Genomic DNA, 23461 nt, shown 5'->3' with positions numbered 1-23461 from the left:
GTCAATGAGCTGAGGGGAGTGTGTAAAATGAAATTGGGAGAAGGTAAGAAAATGGGAAGAAGTTACTATAATTATAAAGTCATATCATAAAGGGAACAAACACATTAACTTTTTAAAAAATCATTTTATTGGGGGATCATACAATTCTTAGCACAATCCATACATATATTCATTGTGTCGAGCACATTTGCACATTTGTGGCCATCATCATTCTCAAAACATTTGCTACCTACTTGAGCCCTTGGTATCAGCTCCTCATTTTTACCCTCTTTCCCCACCCCTCCTCACTCATGAACCTTTGATAATTTATAAATTATTATTATTTTGTCATGTCTTATTCTGTCCAATATCTCCCCTCATCCCCCTTTTCTACCCCACCTTCTACCCCACATAAACTTTTTATACTATGCTACCATGAAAGCAGGAGCCCTGGTGGCATAGTGGTTATGCATTGAGCTGGGAAACAAAAGGTCAGTAGTTCAAAACCACGAGCCTCTCAGAGTGAGGAAAATGGGGCTATCTATTCCCATAAAGAATTAGTCTCTGAAACTAACGGAGCAGTTCTACCCTGTGCTATAGAGTTGCTGTGAGTTGGCACTGACCTGATAGTTTGGAATTGACCATGCCATTAACACAAATAATAGTCACAACTACAAAACAGTCTCTTGCTTTGTTCTAAACTGGGAAATGAGATATTATTAAGGTTGAATAATATTCCTCAATTAGATGTACACCAACAATGACATCCCGCTTCAGAAATCAGGGAAGTATCACAGAACTCAATCTACAATCAAGTCGCAAATGTCGAGGGGACTGAAACTAGCGGCAGAGCAGAAAAGAACAAATAAAAGATGACGAGATGCGGAAGGGTTGAGAACATACGAGATTCACTGAATTAAAAAAAATACGTGTTTAAAACCTGTGAAAAATATCAACAGGGAATTAATTCTAAAAGTTGGAGACTTAAAAGATATCCCCTGCCGCCCACCCACCCCCACCTTAAAAAAAATGGCTGAGAGGAGCTTAGTCGCAGACATCTACTAACCAGGCTGCTCTTGCTGTAGTGAGGTGCCACGGAGCCTACTCCGACCCATAGCGGCCCCATGCACAACAGAACAGAGCCCCATCCCGCACCAGTCACGTAAGAGTTCCCAGGCCCGAGCCCACTGAGGCAGCCACTGTGTCAATCCAAGACGCATGTCAAGGGCCTTCCCCTTTTTCACCCCGCCTCCCCTTGACCAAACACGGAGCCCTTCTGCTGGGACTGGTCTCTCCTGGCAATATAGCTAAGGTATGTAAGACAAAGTCATGCCAGTCTTGCCTCTAAGGAGCACTCTGGCCTGACGTCTTCCAATAGAGGTTGGTTTGTCCTTTCAGCAGTCCGTGGTACTTTCAATATGCTTCTCCTGCACCCCAAGTCAAGCGCATCGATCCTTCTGCAGTCTTCCTTGTCCAGTGTTCAACTCTCAGATGCATCTGGTGGCTTGAGTCAGGCACACCTTAGTCCTCAAAGCAACAGCTCTTCTCTACTCTAAAGAGGTCTTGGTAGCAGATTTACCTAATGCAGTGTGTCTTTGTGTGTTTTTACTTCTGATCCATGAGTATTGATTGCGAATCCAAGCAAGGCACAATCCTTGAGAACTCCGAGCTTTCTGCATTTATCATGCTTCCTATTGGGTCAGCTATATTTGGTCTTCCTTACATTGTGTCTAATGCACACTGAAGGCAACAATCCTTGATCTTCAGCAACAAGTGAACAAGGCTTATTAACAAGCTGTATGCAGATGGCACAACCTTGCTTGCTGAAAGTGAGGAGGACTCAAAGGCAGGCTGTTAGCATATTTCAGTTCAGCTTGTAGAAAACCGACCTGCGTCGCCGTGAAGCTGGATCAGTAGGCCTGGCTCCGAAGGCAGAGTCGTTCCTCTCAGGATCTAGCTGTAAAGCAGAGCATGTGAACACCAATACGCAGGAGCAACTACCTGTGCAGACCTGTGGACAGAGGATCCGAGGTTGGGTACATTGGGAGAATTAGAGTGTGCAGTCCCACAGGTGCTATAGATCCAGGCTCAGAGGCTCAGAGACACCTCAAAGCACTCTGAAGAAACTACAGCTTTCCCGGCATGGTTGAAGATAATACGAATGAAAAGAAACTGGAAGAGGCTCAATCAATAAAGCCCACAGAAGGTACACCAAAGACATTCTGGAATGTTAGCAGTAATGAGGAATCAACGAAGTCCATATGGAAGAAGCACACCAGCCATGTGATCCCCAAACTGGAAATAACAAAATTCAGATGCAAAGGAGGAAATGGTATCAGAGCTTCAATAGTGAACACGGTGCGCACATGGGTTAAGCTGCTGGTACACCCCCTCTGACCACAGTGGAGGCGTCTGAGTGCCCCGGTATCTCAAATGGAGAGCTTTGTGAAGTTGACTGTGGCAATTGTCCAAGTAGAAGCCAAACTCTCTGCCTTCAAATCAATGCCATCTCATAGTGACCCTCTAGGCCAGGGCAGAACTGCTCTTGGGAGTTTCAGAGACTGTAAGTGTTATGGGACTAGAAAGCCTCGTCTTCTCCCGAGGAGTGGCTGGAGGTTTCAGATGGCTGAACTTTCAGATCACAGTCCAACATGTACCCACTGCAACTACATCATGGCAGACGAAGTTGGGTTAAAATGCAACACCTTATCACTTAATCTCCCTTTTGACTGATTTTAAAGTTATTTCGGTTCTTAATACTTTCTGCTTCCTTTTAGATTGACGTTTTTCTCTGTTTTGTTTTGTCGTTGCTGTTTTTGTTTTGTTCACGTTTCTGTTTGTGGAATCCAGGATAGGTCAATCTAGAGACCATGCCTGGATGAATAATTACCCAGGGGCGTGGAAGGGGAGGCTGAGGGCAAATGGGAAGCCAACAAGAATGAGAAGAAAATGTTCTGAAATTGTGACGATGATTGCCTAAGCTTGTTAATATGATCAAACAATTAACTTGTATGATATGTGAATATATGCTAATAAAACTACTTAAAAAAAAACTATCCCCAAGGGCAGTTCCCGACAGTAGAAATCAGTAGCTTCCCTGAGCCTCTTCAGGTGACACCAGCAGCTCTCAGGCCCAACTGGAGGCATTGGGGATGCTGTACTTAACCAGTGAGACCAAGTTTCTTCTCTAGAGAACGTAGATTCAACTGGTTCCCTGGGAGACCGCGTACCACACGGAGATGGAAACGCAGTGGGCCCCCGTACAATTGGCTCCTCTCCCTCTGGCATTGAGTGGATGTGTGCCAATTCGATAAACTCAGAGAAGATATTCAGTTTGGGAAAATAGTAAGGCTTTGAAATAGTAGTTTTGGTGGTGCTGGGGCGTACAAAGGGGGTGAGACAAGCCTCTTGTATGTACTACCGGAGCCCTGGCGATTTATCAGTTCAGTTTGAAGCTGCTAACTGAAAGTTCAGTGGTTCAAATCCACCAGCCACTGTGGACAGTCTCTTGGACATGCTGTGGGGCAGCTGTGCACTGTCCTGTTGGCACTGTGAGTCGGAATTAACTGGATAGGAACGAGCTTGGCAGGGTTCTCCGGTGTCCACACTACAGGACAAGGAGAGGGGAGAGCTTGTGAATAATAACAGATGGTTGTGGGGATTTACTACGTAGCAAATACAGCATTTCCACTGCGGCGATGAAAGGGTTTTGGAAATAGACCGTGGTGAGGGTGGCAAAGCACTCTGACGACGACGAATAATGTCGTGGAATCGTGCGCGTGAGTGGGTTACATGCATCGTTTTGTTATTGAGTTACCACCATCTTTATTTTGGAAGTCTCCACTGTAGGAACTCTGCAAAATGTACTAATAGCAGCTGGCGCACAAGCAGCCCTGGGTCCCCCTGCCCTCTCCCTCCCTCCAGAACTCCGCACCACCAACTCTTAGGAGTCAGTTCTGACTCAGAACGACCTCAAGCAAGGGGTTTCTGAAGCATTGAATCTTTACGGGAGACAGCCTCATATTTCTTCAGAGGAGCAGCTGGTGGGTTTGAACTGCTGACTTTAAGGCTAGGTGGGTTCAAACTGCGGACCTAAAGTCTAATTTGTAACTCAATACCCCACCAGGGTTCCTTCTTGACTTTAAATAAATAAGTAAGTAAACACACACACATATACACACACATATGATATACACATGTATGATAACCAAAAATGCACTATCACTGAGTCAATTCCCACTCATGGTCACTCTATATAAAGTATGTGAGACTGTTAATCTTGATGAGAGCAGACAGCCTCACATTTCTCCACAGAGTGATTAGTGGGCGTGAGTCTCTGACCTTGACATTGGTCGCCGGTAACATTGCTCTCTTATTCTCATGCACATGATCACCTAATAGGCCTTCCTGCACAAGGATAACCAGACACACACCGTTCATCAAAGTTTCCATTACAGGAAGGAGCCATCTGTCATCATTTGGGCGAGTACTTATTATCTAAAGTACGTGGCGCAATAGTAAATGCCATAGTCCAGAGGACAGTGCACCTCAGTGTCACAGTACAATGCAATGGAAAATACTGCCCGCCTTACGTAATTGCAATTTCTAAATCCCCTGGCCAATCGCTGCCCGCACGGGTGTTCACAAGTAGCATCATTACCAACCTCCTCATTACACACCCATTAGCTAAGAGTCATAATTCAGCTAATCTCCCCATTTAGCCATCCTGGCCAGCAGCCCACTGCTTCCCTTAAACTATTTCTGGAGATCTTAGAACAAATATTCCAGCCACGATGATACAGGCACGTGGTCCAGAGCGGCGTGTTACCAATCATGTCAACCAGCTTCTACAACTGTCTTGCCCCATGTCTGACTTCACTCCCATCTCACAGCATTGGTCTAGTGTGCCTCTATCACTCTATTGCTTTTTCACTATCTCCCCGCTCCAGCTCTTAACTGGAGGAGGAGGGATTCAAGCTCAGGAAGCTCTGCCCCCAAAGATGGATGCTTTTACCAAGCACATTCTCCTTCTTTGTATTAGAACCTACCGGTACCCCTACCCTCGTTCTACCCTGAAAACTTCATTCTCTCCCTCTTGTTGACCCCCTGCTGTCTGGGTTCTATGACCGTATCTTTGTGTTGCCAGTGGGGCTGGCTTCCCATGGGCAGAAGAAGGCTCTACATGTTGGCTCCTGCCACTTGTTCTAATAGCATTCCCACACATCAGTTATCTCATCTCACCTGTCATCCCCAAGTGATACCAGGTGACAACATCGGGGCACACTCTACCCTCTCAGAGTCACTACAGGCAAAGGGAAACTGACCCCCGAAAGCTCTGACTTCAGACCAGAGTATCTCTCTCTCTCTCTCTCTCTCTCTCTCTCTCTCTCTCTCTCTCTCTCTCTCTCTCTCACACACACACACACACACACACACACACACACACACACACACCACTGCCTACCTTAGCCCATGGTTCTTTGGCTACGTGTATGTCTGCCCCGCTACACTGGGAGCTACTCAAGAACAGAGACTAAACCTTGTTCATTTTGAAGTCTCCTATTTGTAGCAGGATGCAAGATGAAGCTTATCTGAGTAACATGTACTGTTTGAGTAGAGTGAATGGACTAGTGGATGACAGAATGAATGGATGAAACATTTAAATGACAAGACAAAAGGAAGACCTTTGAAGATTCTTTTGACTACCTGGATGCTTTCTTACCATAAAACTCTTGACATCTTTCCAGGAAGATTGGGGGGGGGCGAGCTGTGGGGGCGGGGAACGGGCATTTACAAATGATAACTATAAGGTTTACAGCAGCTTTGGAGTGCCTGGGTGGTGCAAACAATTAAGCTTCAACTATTAACACAAAGATTGACAGTTCAAACCCACACAGAGGCGTCTCAGAAGAAAAGCCAAACTCACTACTTCTGAGAGGTCACAGGCCTGCAAACCCTCAGGAACAGTTCCAAACTGACACACGGCTCTCCGTGAGTTCAAGTCAACTCGATGGCAGCTGTTACATCACCTGAACACCTGTTAAAGAGTGCAGGGACAATAAAAGTCAAGGGAGAGAATAACAGGGTTACAGGAAGTTCAAAGGCTGCATATTTTTTAAAACAATTTATTAGGGACTCATACAATTCTTATCACAATCCATACATACATCAATTGTGTAAAGCACATCTGTACATTCTTTTCCCTCATCATTTTCAAAGCATTTACTCTCCACCAAAGCCCTTTATATCAAGTCCTCTTTTTCCCCTCCCTCCCCGCTCCCCCCCCTTCATAAGCCCTTGATAATTTATAAATTATTATTTTGTCATATCTTGCCCTATCTGGCATCTCCCTTCACTTCCTGCTCTGTTGTCTGTCCCCCAGGGAGGAGGTCACATGTAGAGCCTTCTAATCAGTTCACTCTTTTCAACCCACTCACCCTCTACCCTCCCAGTATCGCCCCTCACACCCCTGGTCCTGAAGGTATCATCAGCCCAGGATTCCCTGTGCCTCCAGCTCCTATCTACATCAGTGTACATCCTCTGCTCTATCCAGACTTGCAAGGTAGAATTCGGATCATGGTAGTTGGGCGGGGGGGAAGCATTTAGGATCTGGGGGAAAGCTGTATTCTTTATCGGTGCTACATCACACCCTGACTGACTCATCTCCTCCCCTGGACCCCTCTGCGAGGGGATCTCCAGTGGCCACCAAATGGGCTTTGGGTCTCCACTCTTCACTTCCCCCTTCATTCACGATGGTAAGATTTCTCTTTTTCCTGGTGATTCCTGATACCTTATCCCTTCGACACCTCGTAATCGCACAGGCTGGTGTGCTTCTTCCATGTGGGCTTTGTTGCTTCTGAGCTAGATGGCCACTAATTTACCTTCAAGCCTATAAGACTCCAGACACTATCTCTTTTGATAGCCGGGCACCATCAACTTTCTTCACCACATTTGCTTATGCACCCATTTGTCTTCGGCGATCGTATCATGAAAGTGTGAACCCAATGATATGATTTTTTGTTCTTTGATGCCTGATAACTGATCCCTTTGGAACCACATGATCACACAGGCTGGTGTGTTCCATGTGGGCTTTGTTGCTTCTGAGCTAGATGGCCGCTTATTTATCTTCAAGCCTTTAAGACCCCAGTCACTATCTCTTTTGATAGCCTGGCACCATCAGCTTTCTTCACATTTGCTTGTTCACTCGCTTTGGTTTCAGCGGTTGTGTCAGGAGGGTGAGCATCATAGAATGCCAATTTAATAGAAGAAATTATTCATGCATTGAGGGAGTGCTTGAGTAGAGGCCCAAGGTCCTTCTGCCACCTTAATTCTAAACCTATAAATATAGGCACATAGACCTATTTCCCCATCTCATATATATATTTTCATATGTACATGTCTTTGTCTAGACCTCTATAAATGCCCTTTGCTTCCTAGCTCTTTCTTCTATTTCCCTTGCCTTTCCTCCTGCCCCACTATCATGTTCCGCCCCCACCTGGGTTACAGCTATACCTCTTCGTTACCTTACCCTTGATCATGCCCTACCAGGCCTGCCACTTCCACCTCACCACCAATTTGGGTCCCATGTTGTTTCCTTGTCCCTGGGTTTGTTAACACCACTTCCTTACCCCTCAAGTCCCCCCGGAACTGTCGGTCCTGTTGTTTTTCCTTCAGATAGTTCATCCAGCCTGTCCTATATAGACAGACCTGTGGAGATAATAACATACACAAAAACAAGACAGAGGAAAACAAAGCAACAGTATAAAATGAAATAACAACAACAAACTATTGACAAAGAAGAAAACAAAACACATCAAGAAAGAAAAGCTTGTGTTTTAGGGTTTCCTGATGTTGTTGTTAGGTGCCCCACAGAGACCCCATGCACAACAGAACTCCAGGCCCAGTCCGGTGCCCTTCTCACAGTTGTTCCTGTACTTGAGTCTATTGCTTCAGCTGCAGTGTCTATCTGTCTCAGGGTGGGCCTTCCTCACTTCCATAGTCCCTCCACTTTACCAAGCATGATGTGCTCTCTTTAGGGTAACATGTCTGAAATGTATAAGACATGTATAAGTTTTGTCTTATACATGTCCGAAATGTATAAGACAAAGTTTTGCCTTTAAGGAGCACTCTGGCCTTACTTCTCACAACATAGGTTTGTTTGTCCATTTATCAGTCCATGATAGTGACCATATTCTCCTCCAGCACCACAATTCAAATGCATCTTGAATCTTCCTTATTCAATGTCCAAATTTCACATGCATTTGAGATCATGGAAAATACCATGGCCTGATTGAGTCAGGCCCACCAAAGTCCTCAAGGTAGCATTTTTGCTTTGCAAACTCTAAAAAGGTTTAGTGTGGCAGATTCATCCAATGAAACTGGTCTTTTGATCTCTTGACTGCTGCTTCCATGAACATTGATTGTGGATCCAAGCAAGACAAAATCCTTGACAAATTCAATCTTTCCTCTATTGATCACGATGTGACCTATTGGACCAGTTGTGGGGGTATTAGTCTTCTTTACAAAACCTTAATCTTCATCAGCAAGTGTTTTACATCCTCTCACATTCAGCAAGCAAGGTTGTATCATCTGCATAATGAAGGTTGTTAATAAGCCTTTTTCCGTTCCTGATGCAGGACTCCAGCTTCTCTGAGCATCTGCTCAGCACACAGACTGAATAAGTACGATGAGAGGATACAACCCTGACACACCCCTTTCCTGTTAAAACCATGCAGCATGACCTTTTCTGTTGGCACAGCTGCCTCTTGATCCAGATACAAGTTCTGCATGAGCACGATGAAGTGTCCTAGAATTCCATTCTACTCAAGGTTATCCATAGTTTATTAAGATCCACACAGCCAAATGCCTTAGAATAGTCAATAAAATGCAAGTTAACATTTTCTGGTATTCTATTCTTTGAGCTAAGACCAACCTGGCATTTGCAATGATCTTGTTTCATGTCCTCTGAGGGCTTTATGGGTCCCTTCCTTCAAAAGTGTTTCCCTTTGCTCTCCTAAGCACCAGGGCGTCCTTACTGTGCCCATCCCGCTTCAGACCCTGGATTAACCCTTCTCCTACCAATAGCCAGGATATGGAATCATGGTGAGCAAATATGATACAGGTGAGAAACTGTGGTCATGCTATGAAGGAGGCAGCTGATGGGAGTTGAGACCAACATGGTCTAACACCGACTCCCCATTTATTGCCTCTCAATGACTTACCGAGTTCACTGCTGGGGGTGGGGGAGGTGCTCATTCCATCTTTCCTACATCTCTTTCCAGCCCAAGCTCTTTTGAAAGGACAACGTGAGTAGAATGGATCTTCTAGTTAATTGGATGTCTCTACTTGGCTAGGCTCAATGTTTAGGCCAGACACTGTACTTGCGGTTGTTCTGTGATCATCTTCCATGATGTGATTTAGTGATCAACCAATCAGTTGAAAAAGCAGTTTCCTTGGGGGTGTGATCTGTATCAAACTCATGGATGGCCTGACAGAGTGCTCTCTTTTTCTGTCACTTCTGCACTCTTTCCATCACCTGACCCTCGTGTCTTTGGGCATAAGCCTACAGAACTCTCCAGCCTGCTCTTGATTTGAAAATTTTGGGGTTTCCAATGCCAGCATCCCTGCTGCCCCATCAGGCCCCACAATCTTATGGGCCGGCAGAGGTCTCCAGCCTGCAACCTTACCTGCATATTTGGGACTTGCCATTTCCCACAATCCCCTGGGCCAGTTCCTTCATGTAAATCTCTATGTCTCACTGGTTCTGCTTCTTTGGATAACCCTAAGACAATGGTCATTTGAGGGTTCTAGGAATAACTCTGGAAATACTCCTGAAGCAAGAGACAAAGAGCACATGCTAGAAGCAGGAAAGGACGGGGAGTGGGTAAATGCCTGTGCAACACTCAGCCCTTTCCACGCCCAGAGCCACGCCACTTTCCTCTGGCCCTGTGCTATCAGGCTCCCAGAGGCAACTGGAAACAAGTCAGGACATCACGATGTTCTTCAGTGGGTGAGTAGCTACATAGAAAATCACACTTCCTTATAATTAGTACATTTGTCATTGAAATTTTCAATTTTATTTAAATGTAGATAGAGTTTGATTATATTCCTGATTGATTTGTCTTAAAAAAACTAACAACATGGAAACATGGTAAAAGGCATATATTTTAATATTAGAGATGAATTTCAAAAATAAAAGTGAAATTCACAGAGAAAATAGCATTCCATTTATAACAATTCATTATGAACAAAACATAAACAATACTGAGCCCATTCCATCAGGTAAGAGCATCCATCTCATGTGTTCAACAAAAGCATCTCCATCAAACTCATAAATGACTATTCAGGTTTGCAGACCTTCGTTAATGAGTGCAAGCAGTCTTGCTTCTGTGTTTTAATTGAGACCTATAAAGGAGCCTTAATAGCATAGTGGTTACGAGTTGGAGAGCTGACATCAAGGTCAGCATTTCAAACCCACCAGTTGCTCCTCAGGAGAAAGAGGAGGATTTTTACTCCCATACAGATTGACAGCCTGGGGAACCCACAGGGAAGTTCTGCCCTATTCTATAGAGTCGCTGTGAGCTGAAATAGACTCAATGGCCATAAGACTGAATATTGGACATAGGATCACTGTGAGTCAGAGCTGGCCTGACAGCGCCTAACAGCAACAGCAACAACAACAACATCGACAAGGTGATGTCATGATTATGTGCTTACTTGCTTTGCTGGTCTTCCAGTCCACCAGCCACTTCCCGGGAGAAAGATGTGGCTGGAAAGGTTAGTCCTGGAAACCCGATTGGACAGTCCTACTCTGCCCTACAGGGTTGCTGCAGAGTTGGAACTGACTGGGTGGCAATGTGTTTGTTTGTTTGTTTGTTTGTTGAATGAAGGGCAAACACTTGAGCTCTTGATAGGTCCACAGAAGTGAAGGATCATCGCTTTATGACAGCACTTATCCCATAGGAATAGATTCATTATTTACTTGTCTCTCTGTCCAGTTAATTAACCATTCTTGACCAACTCAGGTGTCCTCTTCAACTCTGAGTCCCCACGACAAATTACGGGCCCCTAAGGGGAAGGTATCTGAGCAATTGCCAGGTCTTCCTGGATCACTAGTCAAGCATATTGCCATGTGCCCTAGGTGATGCAGGGGCCCGGCTTTGGGGGGCATTGGTGTTGCCCCCCTCCTCCTGGCTGTGAAAGTACAGCATCCCTATGCTGTGCTTCACCAGCAAGGAGCTCGTGTCCCAGGTTCCTCAGGCCACACTCTATTCAGAACCATCTTCCTCTGTTGTCGTTGTTGTCAGTTTCCATTGTGTCTGTCCCAGCTCACAGAGGCCCCACGCACAGCGGAGGAACCACTGCCCAGCCCTGCGCATCCTCACTGCTGTTCCCGTGCCTGAGCCCACCACGGCGGCCGCTGCACCCGTCCATCTTGTCAAGGCCTTCCTCTCTCTCACGACCCCTGGACTTTACCAAGCATGCTGTTCTTCTCCAGGGTCTGGTCTCTCCTGATAATATGTCCCAAGTCTGTAAGACAAAGTCTGGCCATCCTTGTCTCCCAGGAGCACGGTGGGCATACTTCTGCAGAGACAAATTCATTGGTCCTTTTAGCAGCCTGTGGTACTTGTAATATTCTTCTTCAGTACAATCCAAATGCATCGATTCAATTTCCATCTTCCTTATTCACTGTCCAACGCTCACATGCATATGAGGCCAGTGACAATGTCACGGTTTGGGTCAGGCACACCTTAGTCCTTTGGTCTCCATGAGGTCAGGTGACTGTAAAGAATGCACGTGGAGGGCAGGGAAGCCAAGCCCAGGCCTCCACCAAAGGAGCGAGGAACAGAAGAGCAGTGCGGGCAGGGGAGGTAATGCCCATGCTGGAGGCTCTGTGCCCTGCAAAAGTCAGAGGTCTGAAGACAGAGCAAACGCAGCTCACCAACTGCCCTCTCAGAAGCTTTCCCAAGTGGGTTTGTTCTCCTCTCTCGTTAAAAGGAAACCAGAAGTCTTAGGAGCCCAGTGAGAAAACAAAACGGGCACTCCTCTAGGCAGGCGGAACGCACATCACATCTGTCCCGGTGAAATGAACCTTAAACAGCTGCTCAGAAAACAAGCATAGCGGCGCACAAGTCTCTTGCCAGTGGCTCTTCTCTGCTGGGTCTCCTAGACCCCTTTCTCTTCTCCTGAGTGAGGAGCTGTAGGAAGGAGATGATACCAGTGTGAAGCTATTAACCCAGAAAGATGGGGAAGAAAGAAATACAAAGAGCGGCTATTTTAGGATGGGACAAGATAGAGAGAATAAAGCCACCTAGCAAAGCATCGATTTTAAAATGTTTTGTGAAAGGGCTTGCGAAGTTGTAAAATGGAAATTGGTTTCTTCCACCGAGGACATAGATATTGGGTTTTTTGTTTTTTAAGGCTGTGGGATCAAAAAGGTACCAAAAAGAGGTGTGAAGAAGAATCCAGTGCCAGGAATTCTGGACTACAGTGGCTAAGAAAAGGTTTCTCTGGAAAGCTGCCACAGTAGCATTGTTCTTCTGGTGTGTTTTCAGGTCCATTCTGATGCAGAGTGACCTTACAGAACAAGGGAGAACTGCCCCATCTGGTTTCCCAGGCTAGACTCTGAGTACTCACCTGCCCTTACCTGCAGCGCTATACCCCAGTGCCCTGACTGCAGGTGAGGACAGCACCAGGCGACATCGTCAGAGGGCAACACCACAATGTCTGCGCATAAAAGTTTTGTGAGGTGTTTCAGGAGAAAATCTTTTTTGTTTGTTTTTTTTTGTTTTTTAATAATAGCATACCTGTAGTTATAACAACAAAACCATTTTTCATAACCCAAGCTTACATGTGTCAGTATACATACAAGGCTAAAACTCACTGCTAATTTACTTATAGAACTCTCCAATGTGCTCGGGTCAGAGCTGTCCCTACCACACACAACAATGCCTCCAAGCACATGGTTTGCTTGGAACACACCACAAACACACATTATTGTTAATTTGCCATCAGTGTTTTCATAGTCGCTGGTTTGGTTAGATCTTTTTGGTGTCTTAACTACAATACAGAGGTAAGATATATTTGCAAACCTATATCAATAACAGTTTTAGAGAATGAATTTAAAAGAGAGATAAAAAATAAGCCTCCTGCTGAGGTACTAACCATACTGTAGCTCAATGTAGATTTTACAGAATATTTTGTGGTCAGTTGTCACATACTCTAATAAATATTGCATTTGAGCAATTTATAGTTATATTGAATGTGCTCCAATGATTCAGATTTATGATCAGCACTACTAAGGAGTGCATATGGTCTGGCACAGGAGGAGGTCCTTGGGGGAACAGGCGTGACAGCGTGAGTTACACTGCACTGAGTGACACCAGTCCCTGTGACGTCACTATTTACCCTCTTTGTACTCTCCCTCAGTTAATCCACAGAAAATGTAGCCAAAACCTGTGTGTACAAGTTGTAACATGTGTGAACATCTTTGAAAGGATGGACACAGCCACAGCCCTCTATATTAAGATAATCAGATGTATTTAATGTATTAATGATGTCTTATCATTTCAAGTGTAAGTAATTAGTTCCATTCTTAGAAATTATTAACATATGATCCAAGGGGTAAATATATCTCCATTGTTGGAATACATTCAATAGGGGAAATACTCCCCAGCCTCCCACCACTTGTCGGTCAGTGTGTTGTGCTGTGGTGGCTTGTGTGTTGCCGTGATGCTGGGAGCTGTGTCACTGAAATTCCAAAGCCAGTAGAGTCGCTCAAAATGAACAGGTTTCAGCAGAGCTTCCAAACTAAGAACAGACCATGAAGAAGGAAAAGGCTGTCCATCTCAGAGGGATTAGCCACACAACCCCCTAAGGTTAGCAGTGAAACATTGCCAGTTACTGAAACCTAATGAACAGAAGTGGAATATTGTCACAAATAGTGCCAGAAGATGACCCCTTCAGGTCGGGAGGCACTCAAAATATGACTGAGGAGGAGCTGCCTTCTCAAAATCGAGTCAACCATAATGATCTGGAGGGAGGAAAACCTTTGAAAGTAAAGCCTTCAGGACCTCCATTGGTTAAGGGACATGATCCAAAATTCGAAGAAACATCACATGGTTTACTCTGCCACCATCAAGAGATGACACCATCAAGAGAAATGGTGTATTCGTGGCTCAAGGGGACATTTCGAGATCTATTTTGATATACAAATGCTGTCTGTGATAGTATAATATCTAAACACAAGCAAATCCAATCAATACAACTCTTATTCAAATGTATTCTCCATCTACTAAAGCTACTGATGAAGAAATTGAAGAACTGTACCAACCTCTTCAGTCAGAAACTGATCAAACATGTTATCAAGATGCTTTGTTACTCGTCAGCAATTGGAAGACAAAAGTTGGAAACAAAGAGGAAGACACAGTAGTTGAAAAATATAGTCTTAGTGACAGGAATGAAGCAGGAGATTGCATGATAGAATTTTGCTAGACCAACAACTTGTTTATAGCAAATACCCTTTGCCAACAGCACAAAGGACAATAATACACGTGGACTACTCCAGACGAAATGCTCAGAAATCATATTGTCTACATCTGTAGAAAGAGACAATGGAGCTAAAACTGGGTTAGTTTATCATACTGTGGTGACTTATGTGTTGCTCTGGTACTGGAAGCTATGTCATTGGCATTTCAAATACTAGCTGGGTCACCTGCCTAAAGAACAAATAGATCTGCCTTAGAAGAAGTACAAGAATGCTCCTTAGAGGCAAGGAGGTGAGACTTCCGTCTCACATTCCTTGGACACGTTGTCAGGAGAGATCAGTTCCTGGAGAAGGACATCATGCTTGGTAAAGTATAGAGGCAGCAAAAATCAGAAAGTCTTCAAAAGATGGATTGACACATGACTGCATCCATGAGTGCAAGTGTAAGGCCAATTGTTAGGATGGCACAGAACTGGGCAGGGTTTCCTTCTGCTGTGCACAGGGTCTCTGTGAGTCAGAACCAGCGCAACTCCACCACCAGCAAGCAAACCAGGCCAGGAGCCAGTTGTGCAGCAGATCATCAATTGCTCATATGTAAGTCCAGATTGAAGTAGAAGAAAATTAAAACAAGTCCAAGGGAGTCAAAATACATCCTTCAGTTGATCTCACCCGAATTTTGAGAACATCTTAAGAACGAATTTGATGTATTAAACTAATGACAGATGACCTGGTAAGCTATGGGAGGACATCAAGAACATCATATATGATGAAAGTGAAAGGTCATTTAAAAGACAGGAAAGAGAAAAAAGACCAAAGTGAATGACAAAAGAGACTCTGAAACTTGCTTGCTCTTAATCAAAGAGTAGCTGAGGCAAATAGAAGAAATGATGAAGTCAAAGAGCTGAACAGAAAACTTCAAAGGGTAGCTTGAGAAGGCAAAGTAAAACATTATAACTAAATATATAAGGACCTAGAGTTAGAAAACTTAAAGGGAAGAATGCTCCCTTTAACTTTAATTGAAAACACGATAATTTCAAGCCTTGATTTGTAATATTAAAGTATTTTATAGACACAATATTGAATGGTGCAGGAAGTATCCAAAGAATGCGGAAAGAACACCCAAAGTCGGAGAGCAAATGCCTTGAGAATGATTGGGGCAGGGAATGTATGGATGTGCTTTATACAATTGATGTATGTATATGTATGGATTGTGATAAGAGTTGTATGAGCCCCTAATAAATTGTTTAAAAAAATGCAACAGTTGCAGAAACCAAGAAGGGCAGTTCTATTCCTTGTCCTACAATACCACTAAGGGTTGGAATAAACTTAATAGCAATGTTTATATTAATTTAATTTTAAAAAAAGAACACCCAAAGTCACTGTACAAAAAGAATCAGTCGGCAGTCAACCATTTCAAGAGGGAGCATATGAGCAAGAGCCAATGGTACAGAAGCAAGAAATTCAAGCTGCCCTGAAATCATTGGCCAAAAGAAAAAGCTCTAGGAATTGATGGAATACCCACAGAAATGTTTCGGCAAGTGGATGAAGCACTGGAAGTACTTGCTGATCTATGCCAAGAAATTTGTGAGATAGCTGCTTGGCCAACTGACTGGAAGAGATCCATATTTGTGCCCATTCCCAAGAATGGTGACCCAACGGAATGCTCAAATTATAGCACACTATCACTGATAGGAGATGTCAGTAAAATTTTGCTGCAGATCATCCAACAATGGTTGCAATGACATATTGACAGGGAGCTGCCAGAGGTGCAGGCAGGTTTCAGAAGAAGATGTGGAACAAGAAATACCATTGCTGAGATTAGATGGACCTTGGCTGAAAACAGAGAATACCAAAAAGATGTCTAGTTGTATGTTATTGACTGTGACGGGGCATTTGATTGTGTGAGTCATAACAAACTATGGATAACCTTGAGAAGAATGGGAATTCCAGAATCCTTCATTGTGCTCCTGCACAATCTGTGCACGCGTCGAGAGGCAGTTGTGCAAACAGAACATAGGAATACTGTATGGTTTCAAATCAGGGAAGGTGTGCATCAGGCTTGTAGCCCCTCACCACACTTGTTCAATATGTATGTTGAGCAAATCATCAGAGAAACTGGATTATATGAAGAAGAGTGTGGTATCAGGATTGGAGGAAGGCTTGTTCACAGTCTGTGATATGCAAATGACACGACCTTGCTTGCTAACAGTGAAAAGGACGTGAAGCACTTGCTGATGAAGATCAAGGACTGCAGCCTTCAGTATGAATTACGACTCAATGTAAAGAAGACCAAAATCCTCACAACTGAACCAATAGGTAACATCATGATAAATGGAGGGAAAGGTTGAAGTTGTCAAGGATTTTCTTTTGCTTGGATCCACATCAATACTCCTGGAAGCAGCAGTCAAGAGATCAAAAGATTTGTTGCATTGTGTAAATATGCTGCACAAGACCTCTCTAAAGTGTTGAAAGGTGGAGCTGTTACTTTGAGGACTTAGGTGCACCTGGCCCAGACCGTCTTATTTTCACTTGCCTGATATGTATGTAAAACGTAGGCACTGAATAAAGAAGACCAAAGAAAAATCAATGCATTTGAACGATGGTGCTAGCAAAGAGCATTGGAAGTGGACTCTCCAAAGAGCAAATTAATCTGTATGCTCCTGAGAGGCAAGGATGGGGCGACTTCCTTTCAACTTCTTTGTTATCAAAGGGGACCAGTCCCTGGAGAAGGACATCATCCTGCACTTGGTAAGGTTGAGTGACAACAAAATCGAGGAAGGCCCTCAACGAGAGGGACTGACACGGTGGCTGCAACAAGGGACTCCGACGTAAGAACAATTGTGGCCGTGGCGCAGGAGAGTGAGCGGCGCTTCATTCTGTTGTACCAGGGTTGTTAGGAGCAGGAACAGTCTCGATGGCATATAACAACACAGCACAGCTTTAGTAGATGCACTTTCCACAACCTGAGTCAAATGTTCACAATTATCCCCATCATCAACCTTATTATCATCACGCCCATCAATTACCATTCATCGATGAGCTCATCTCTTTAAGCCATCCCAGCCTATTTGAATCACTCTCTTCTGGGAGCTATTATTACTCATGGTTCTCCTAGTTTCAATACTACAGTCACTGGAAGACTGACACAATCGTCCTGAGACGCGGGTACCCCAGCCTGTGTTGATTTCTTTGGTTTTATCTGTGACATCTCTGGTTACCATTACACTGCTATATAAACTGTTTCTTTCTTTAGACAACTCTACCTTGACGGTGATACTAAAGGGAGAAGCAGGAGGGGTTCAACCAGGGAATAATTGTCTCAAAAACAAAAACCTCCTGCCCATTTCCAAGGCTTTCGTCTTTCCGGGACTTCCTCCCATGGACCGCCTGGTGGGTTCAAACCATGGACGGCTCAGTTAGCTGACTTGGGTCTCCTCTTCAAGTCTCCATTTGGACTTTGCAGCCTTGGACAGATTCCAGGCTCCACACTTCTACTCATCCTACCAGCCATCCAAATGACAGTAGGGGACACCAGACACATCATGCACTCTGAGTCACTGTAGAACAACAGTGATCGGATGCCCCAAAACTCTGACCTCAGGCCTGAAGATTCCACAGACATGCGTAGTACAGCAAGGCTCAGATGGCTCGCCCTTCTTTGACCACTCTTGGCCCCACTCCATAGCCAGCTACGTAAGGGAAAGGAGAGTGTCTTCTTCATTTCTGAATCCCCTTTGACCAACACAGTGCCTGGGCAGCACCTCCGTACAGGCAGTTTGGATGCATGAGTCTGAGGTAGTTAGTTTATTTTGCCAACCGGGCCAATAAACACATGTGGGGTTAATTGAAAGGCGGAGAGATAAATGGCTCGGTGAACCTTGCCTTTCTAGTTCTCGAGTCTCTTGCTTTATGATGGTCGGATCAGGGTGCCACTGCCTTAGCCAGTTCCCTGCTTCAGCTGGCAAGGCTCACTTCCTGCAAGACATCCCAGAGGAGAAGCCACATGGACCTACCCCGATGCAGCCCTGGGTGCTGGAGCACCTATGTGGAGACCCCTGCCAGCGCTGAGATGCTTACACATTTGCTGATTCGGCTTTCCTCCTGCAGTCAGCATTATTGAGTCTGTTTTGTGAGGTTGAAGAGGACTTTGTGGATTGGTGTCGGACATATGGGTTAATGTTGGACTTGGAGCTTGGCAGCTCTGGGTTTGGATGTTTTCTTGATACATTTTAACTTTCATATAAAACTCTCTCTTATACATGAATTTGTGTGGATTTGTTTTTTCAAAGCACCCAGACTTACACAAGTCAGCCTAACACAAATGAAAAATTGAATATGGAAACCTAAGGTAGCAAACATATAGGAAAGCTTAGATCCACACAGCTGATAAGCTATGTGGGTTCTTGGATGCCTTCTTTCTCCAAAACTTTTGGCATATGCCAGGCAGCTACAAAGGGACTGGGACTGGAGAGTGCCAGAAGCTGTCCCCTACAAAAGCCTGACTCCCCGTACCCGCTTACCCACCCGGCCCTGCAGTTTGTGTCAGCACACCAAACAAGAAGGGACGTCCTTCACTGGAGTCAGGCGCCCTCAATCCAAGTCACTTTCTACTTCCCAGCTCCTCTTGGCTCAGGAGGTTTTCTGAAACTGTACATTCAGAGCATAAGCTCAGAAAGAAGTAGGGAAACAGTCCTTTTTGTAACTGGGTATGACCACCTGAACTACTTTGCATTCCTGGAGGCATTGTTGGGTAAACATGAGACTGTTGACCACAAGGTCAAACCCATCCGCCTCTGTTGGAGAAAAAAGAGGCTGTCCACTCTGGTAAAGATTGGTAGCAGGGGCACAGGGCAACTGCCCCCCCCCCAAGAGGAGGGTATTGTTTATATCTCCACAGGGAAAGAGGGACCAGTCTTCCACCCAGTGCTCCAAGGTGTGAATGTAGTATGCCGCCATGGAGTATGGAACCAGTGGAGAGGTCTGAGGGGATGGGCCTGATCCCAACTACATGGACACCTGCCCCTTCCCCCAGAAGAATTTATTTCAGAGGACAGCACTGAATCTGCAGCTCCGGAAGAGGGACGTGTCTGATCAGAGCAAAGGAAGGGGGAGGAAGAGATAGTGGAACACATCCTGGCCCACCAAGCCTTGAGGATGATATTCCCACTCAGAGCAGCCAATCCAAAGAGAAGACCATATGGCCAGCCCCACTATGAGACACGACATCCCTCAATATAGCCCTACAGGGGACAACACTGGAGACACAGTGTGGGAATTGTGCCCAATCTGACCCCACCACACCAAGGCAAAAAACCAAGGATGTGGAACAGAACAGCAAGGGGAACAAAGCAACGAAGTCCCCAGGGAATAACAAACAGACTTTGGGGGCAGGGCTTGGTGCCCCATCAGACTCAACTGGAAGACACTCCTAAAGGCCAACAAACAGTCCTTGAACTAACTACAAGCTTTTCTTTCTTGGTGTTGTGTTTTGTTTTGTTTTTTTTGTCATTGGCTTGTTGTTGTTATTGTTTTATTTTGTTACTTGGTTTTGCTCTGTCTTGTTTTTGTGCATGTTATTATCTCCGCAGGTCTGTCTAAATAAGATAGATGAACAATCTGGAGGAAAAAACATTGAGACCAACAGTTACCAGGGGACATGGGAGAGCGGGAGGTGGGAGGAAATGTACTGGCTGTAACAAATCCAGGGACAAGGGAACAACAAGTGATCCAAATCGGTGGTGAGGAGGGTGTAGGAGGCCTGGTAGGGCATGATTAAGGGGAATGTAACCGAGAGGAATTACTGTAATCCAAATGAAGGCTGAGCTTGATACTGGGACAGAGGAAAGTAAATGAGCAACTGGAAAGAGCTAGGAGGTAAAGGGAATTTATAGAGGTCTAAATATAGGCATGTACATGTGTAAATATATTTATATATGATGAGGTGGAAATAGATCTATGTGCATATACTTACATCTTTCTTATTAAGTATTTAGTATAAATTTAATAGCAGATGGACATTGGGCCTCCACTCAAGTACTCCCTCAATGCAAGAACACTCTGTTCTATTAAACTGGCATTCCATGATGCTCACCTTCCCAACACAATCGCTGAAGACAAAGTGGGTACATAAGCAAATGTGGTGAAGAAAGCTGATGGTGCCCGGATATCAAAAGATAGAGCATCTGGGATCTTAAAGGCTTGAAGGTAAACAAGAGGCCATCTAGCTAAGAAGCAACAAAGACCACATGGAAGAAGCACACCAGCCTGTGTGACCACGAGGTGTCAAAGGGATCAGGTATCAGGCATTATCAGAACAAAAAGTCATATCATTGTGAATGAGGGGGAGTGCAGAGTGGAGACCCAAATCCCATCTGTAGACAACTGTACATCCCCTTACAGAAGGGCTGCGGGGAAGCGACGAGCCAGTCAGGGTGCAGTGTAGCAATAATGAAACCTATAACTTTTCTCTAGTTCTTAAATGCTTCCACCACCACCCCACACTATCATGATTCCAATTCTACCTTACAAAACTGGCTAGACCAGAGGATGTACACTGGTGCAGATAGGAACTGGAAACACAGGGAATCCAGGGCAGATGATCCCTTCAGGACCAGTGGTGAGAGTGGTGATACCGCAAGGGTTCAGGGAGGGTAGGGTGGAAAGGGGGAACTGATTACAAATATCAACATATAACCTCCTCCCTGGGTAATGGAAAACAGAAAAGTGCGTGAAGGGAGATGTCGGACAGTGTAAGATATGACAAAATAATAATTTACAAATTATCAAGGGTTCATGAGGAGGGGGGGTAATGAGGAGCTGATGCCAGGGCCTTAGGTGGAGAGCAAATGTTTTGAGAATGATGAGGGCAATGAATGTACAAATGTACTTTACACAATTGATGTATGTATGGATTGTGTTAAGAATTGTATGAGCCCCTAATAAAATGATTTAAAAAATAATTACACTAAAAATAAAAAGACTGAAAGCCTCTGAAACCCCTACATAAAGTGGTTTTGGGTCGGAATCAGCATGATGGCAGCGGATTTTCTGGTTCAGTTCATTGAAAGAGTAACTGGATGGTGCAAACCATTAAGCATCGGGCTATGATCTGAAAGGCCCGCAGTTCGAAAGCACAAAGAGGTGCCATGGAAGAAAGGCCTAGTGATGTTTCTAAAAGATCACATCACTTAAAAAGTGCCAGGAAGTGCACTTCTACCCACGGGGTTGCCATCATTTGACAACAAGGGGTTTGCTTTGGTTATTATTTGATGGCCACTAAACTCCGCCCTTCCAATTGTCACAAGCAAAGAGGACAAAGTATGCTTGCTCTAAGTCCCAGCATTTTCAATCACCTCCTATGTATGCAAAAGTTAGACACTAAACACGGGAGACAAAGAAGAAGGGATGCATTTGCATTAGGGTGCTGTTGGATAATATTGAGTACCCCACATGCTGCCAAGAGAATGTCCAAATCTGCTTTAGAGACACACAGCCAGGCTGATTCTTAGAATTCTGAGAATTCATCTCACAGACTCTGGGCATGTCATTAAGAGGAACTAGTCCCTAGAACCACAAAAACTAAACCGAAAAGGGAGACCTTCAACGAAATGGGTTGGCACAAAAGTTATAGCAATGGGCTGGAACATTGCACAGGTTGTTAAATGTTTATGACTAAATTATGAAGACCTCATCTTAAATGCTTTGGGCATGTTGTCAGGAGCAAGCCGTCTGGAGAAGGACATCATTCTGGGTAAAGCAGAGGATCAGTCAAGAAGAAGGCTTGGCACCGTGATTACCACAATGGGCTCAAACATAGCAACAATTGTGAGGATGCCATGTGTGTTAGTCTGGGTACATTAGAGAAACAAATCCACAGAAACTCATATGTATAAGACAGAGTTTTATATAAAGGTAAGTGCACAAAACATCCCAACACAGTGCTACCCAAGCCTCCGAGTCCAACATTAACCCATGTGTCCGACACCAATCCACAAAGTCCTCCTCCATCTCACAAAACACTCACTATAATGCCAACTGCAGAAGGAGAGCTGAATAAGTGAGCATGTAAGCATCCCCACGCTGTCAGGGGTCTCTACACGGCGGCTCCAGCACCCAGGGCTGCATAGGGGTAGGTCCATGTGGTTTCTCCCCAGGGATGTCTTGCAGGAAGTGAGCCTTGCCAGCTGAAGCAGGGAACTGGCTAAGGCAGCTGCACCCTGGTCCAACCATCAGAAAGCAAGAGACCCGAGAACTAGAAAGGCGAGGTTCACCGAGCCATTTCTCTCTCTCTGCCCTTCAATTAATCCCACATGTGTTTGTTGGCCAGGTTGGCACAATAAACTTTAACTCTATCAGCACGGGACTTGGTGATATTTTGTTCTGTTGTACACAGCATCACCATATGTCGGAACAGACTTCATGGCGCCTAACAACAACCACAACAAACACCCCTTGTCTTTCAAGCAAAACTAGTGTTGCCAAAGAATATCAAAAGTACTGTGGACTTCCAGAAGAACAAATATATCTTGGAAGAAGTGTGACCGGCCTTGGAAGCAAAGAGGGCAAGAGTGCTGTCTCAGGTATTTTGTACATGTTTTCAAGAGAGAGCAGTCCTTGGAAAAGGACATGATGCTCGATAAAGCGGAAGATCTTCAATGAGGTTCAAATATAACGAATTGTAAAAATGGCGCAGGGCCGAGCACTGTTTCGTTATGTTGTGCACAGAGTCACTACGAGTCAGATGTGCCTTAAGGGCGCCTAACAACAGCAACAGTAGTCATTAAGCCAAATTTAAACTTCAAGCCTTATTTCAAATTCCAAACTTCCCGTTTCCCCAGCCATGATCTAGCCCTCCGCACGGGACTGAAACTGGACAAGGACATGGTCAGCACTTTCCACTTACCACCTCCTCCCCTCTCCAACTCGATCCTCCCTCCTCCTCCACTGTGTTGGGATCTGGGAAATGAAAGGGGATAATCGTTAATCGTTGCACACTTG

The sequence above is a fragment of the Tenrec ecaudatus genome, chromosome 1, assembly GCF_050624435.1.
Source record: "Tenrec ecaudatus isolate mTenEca1 chromosome 1, mTenEca1.hap1, whole genome shotgun sequence".
NCBI lineage: Eukaryota > Metazoa > Chordata > Mammalia > Afrosoricida > Tenrecidae > Tenrec > Tenrec ecaudatus.
This window is presented reverse-complemented; position numbering follows the sequence as displayed.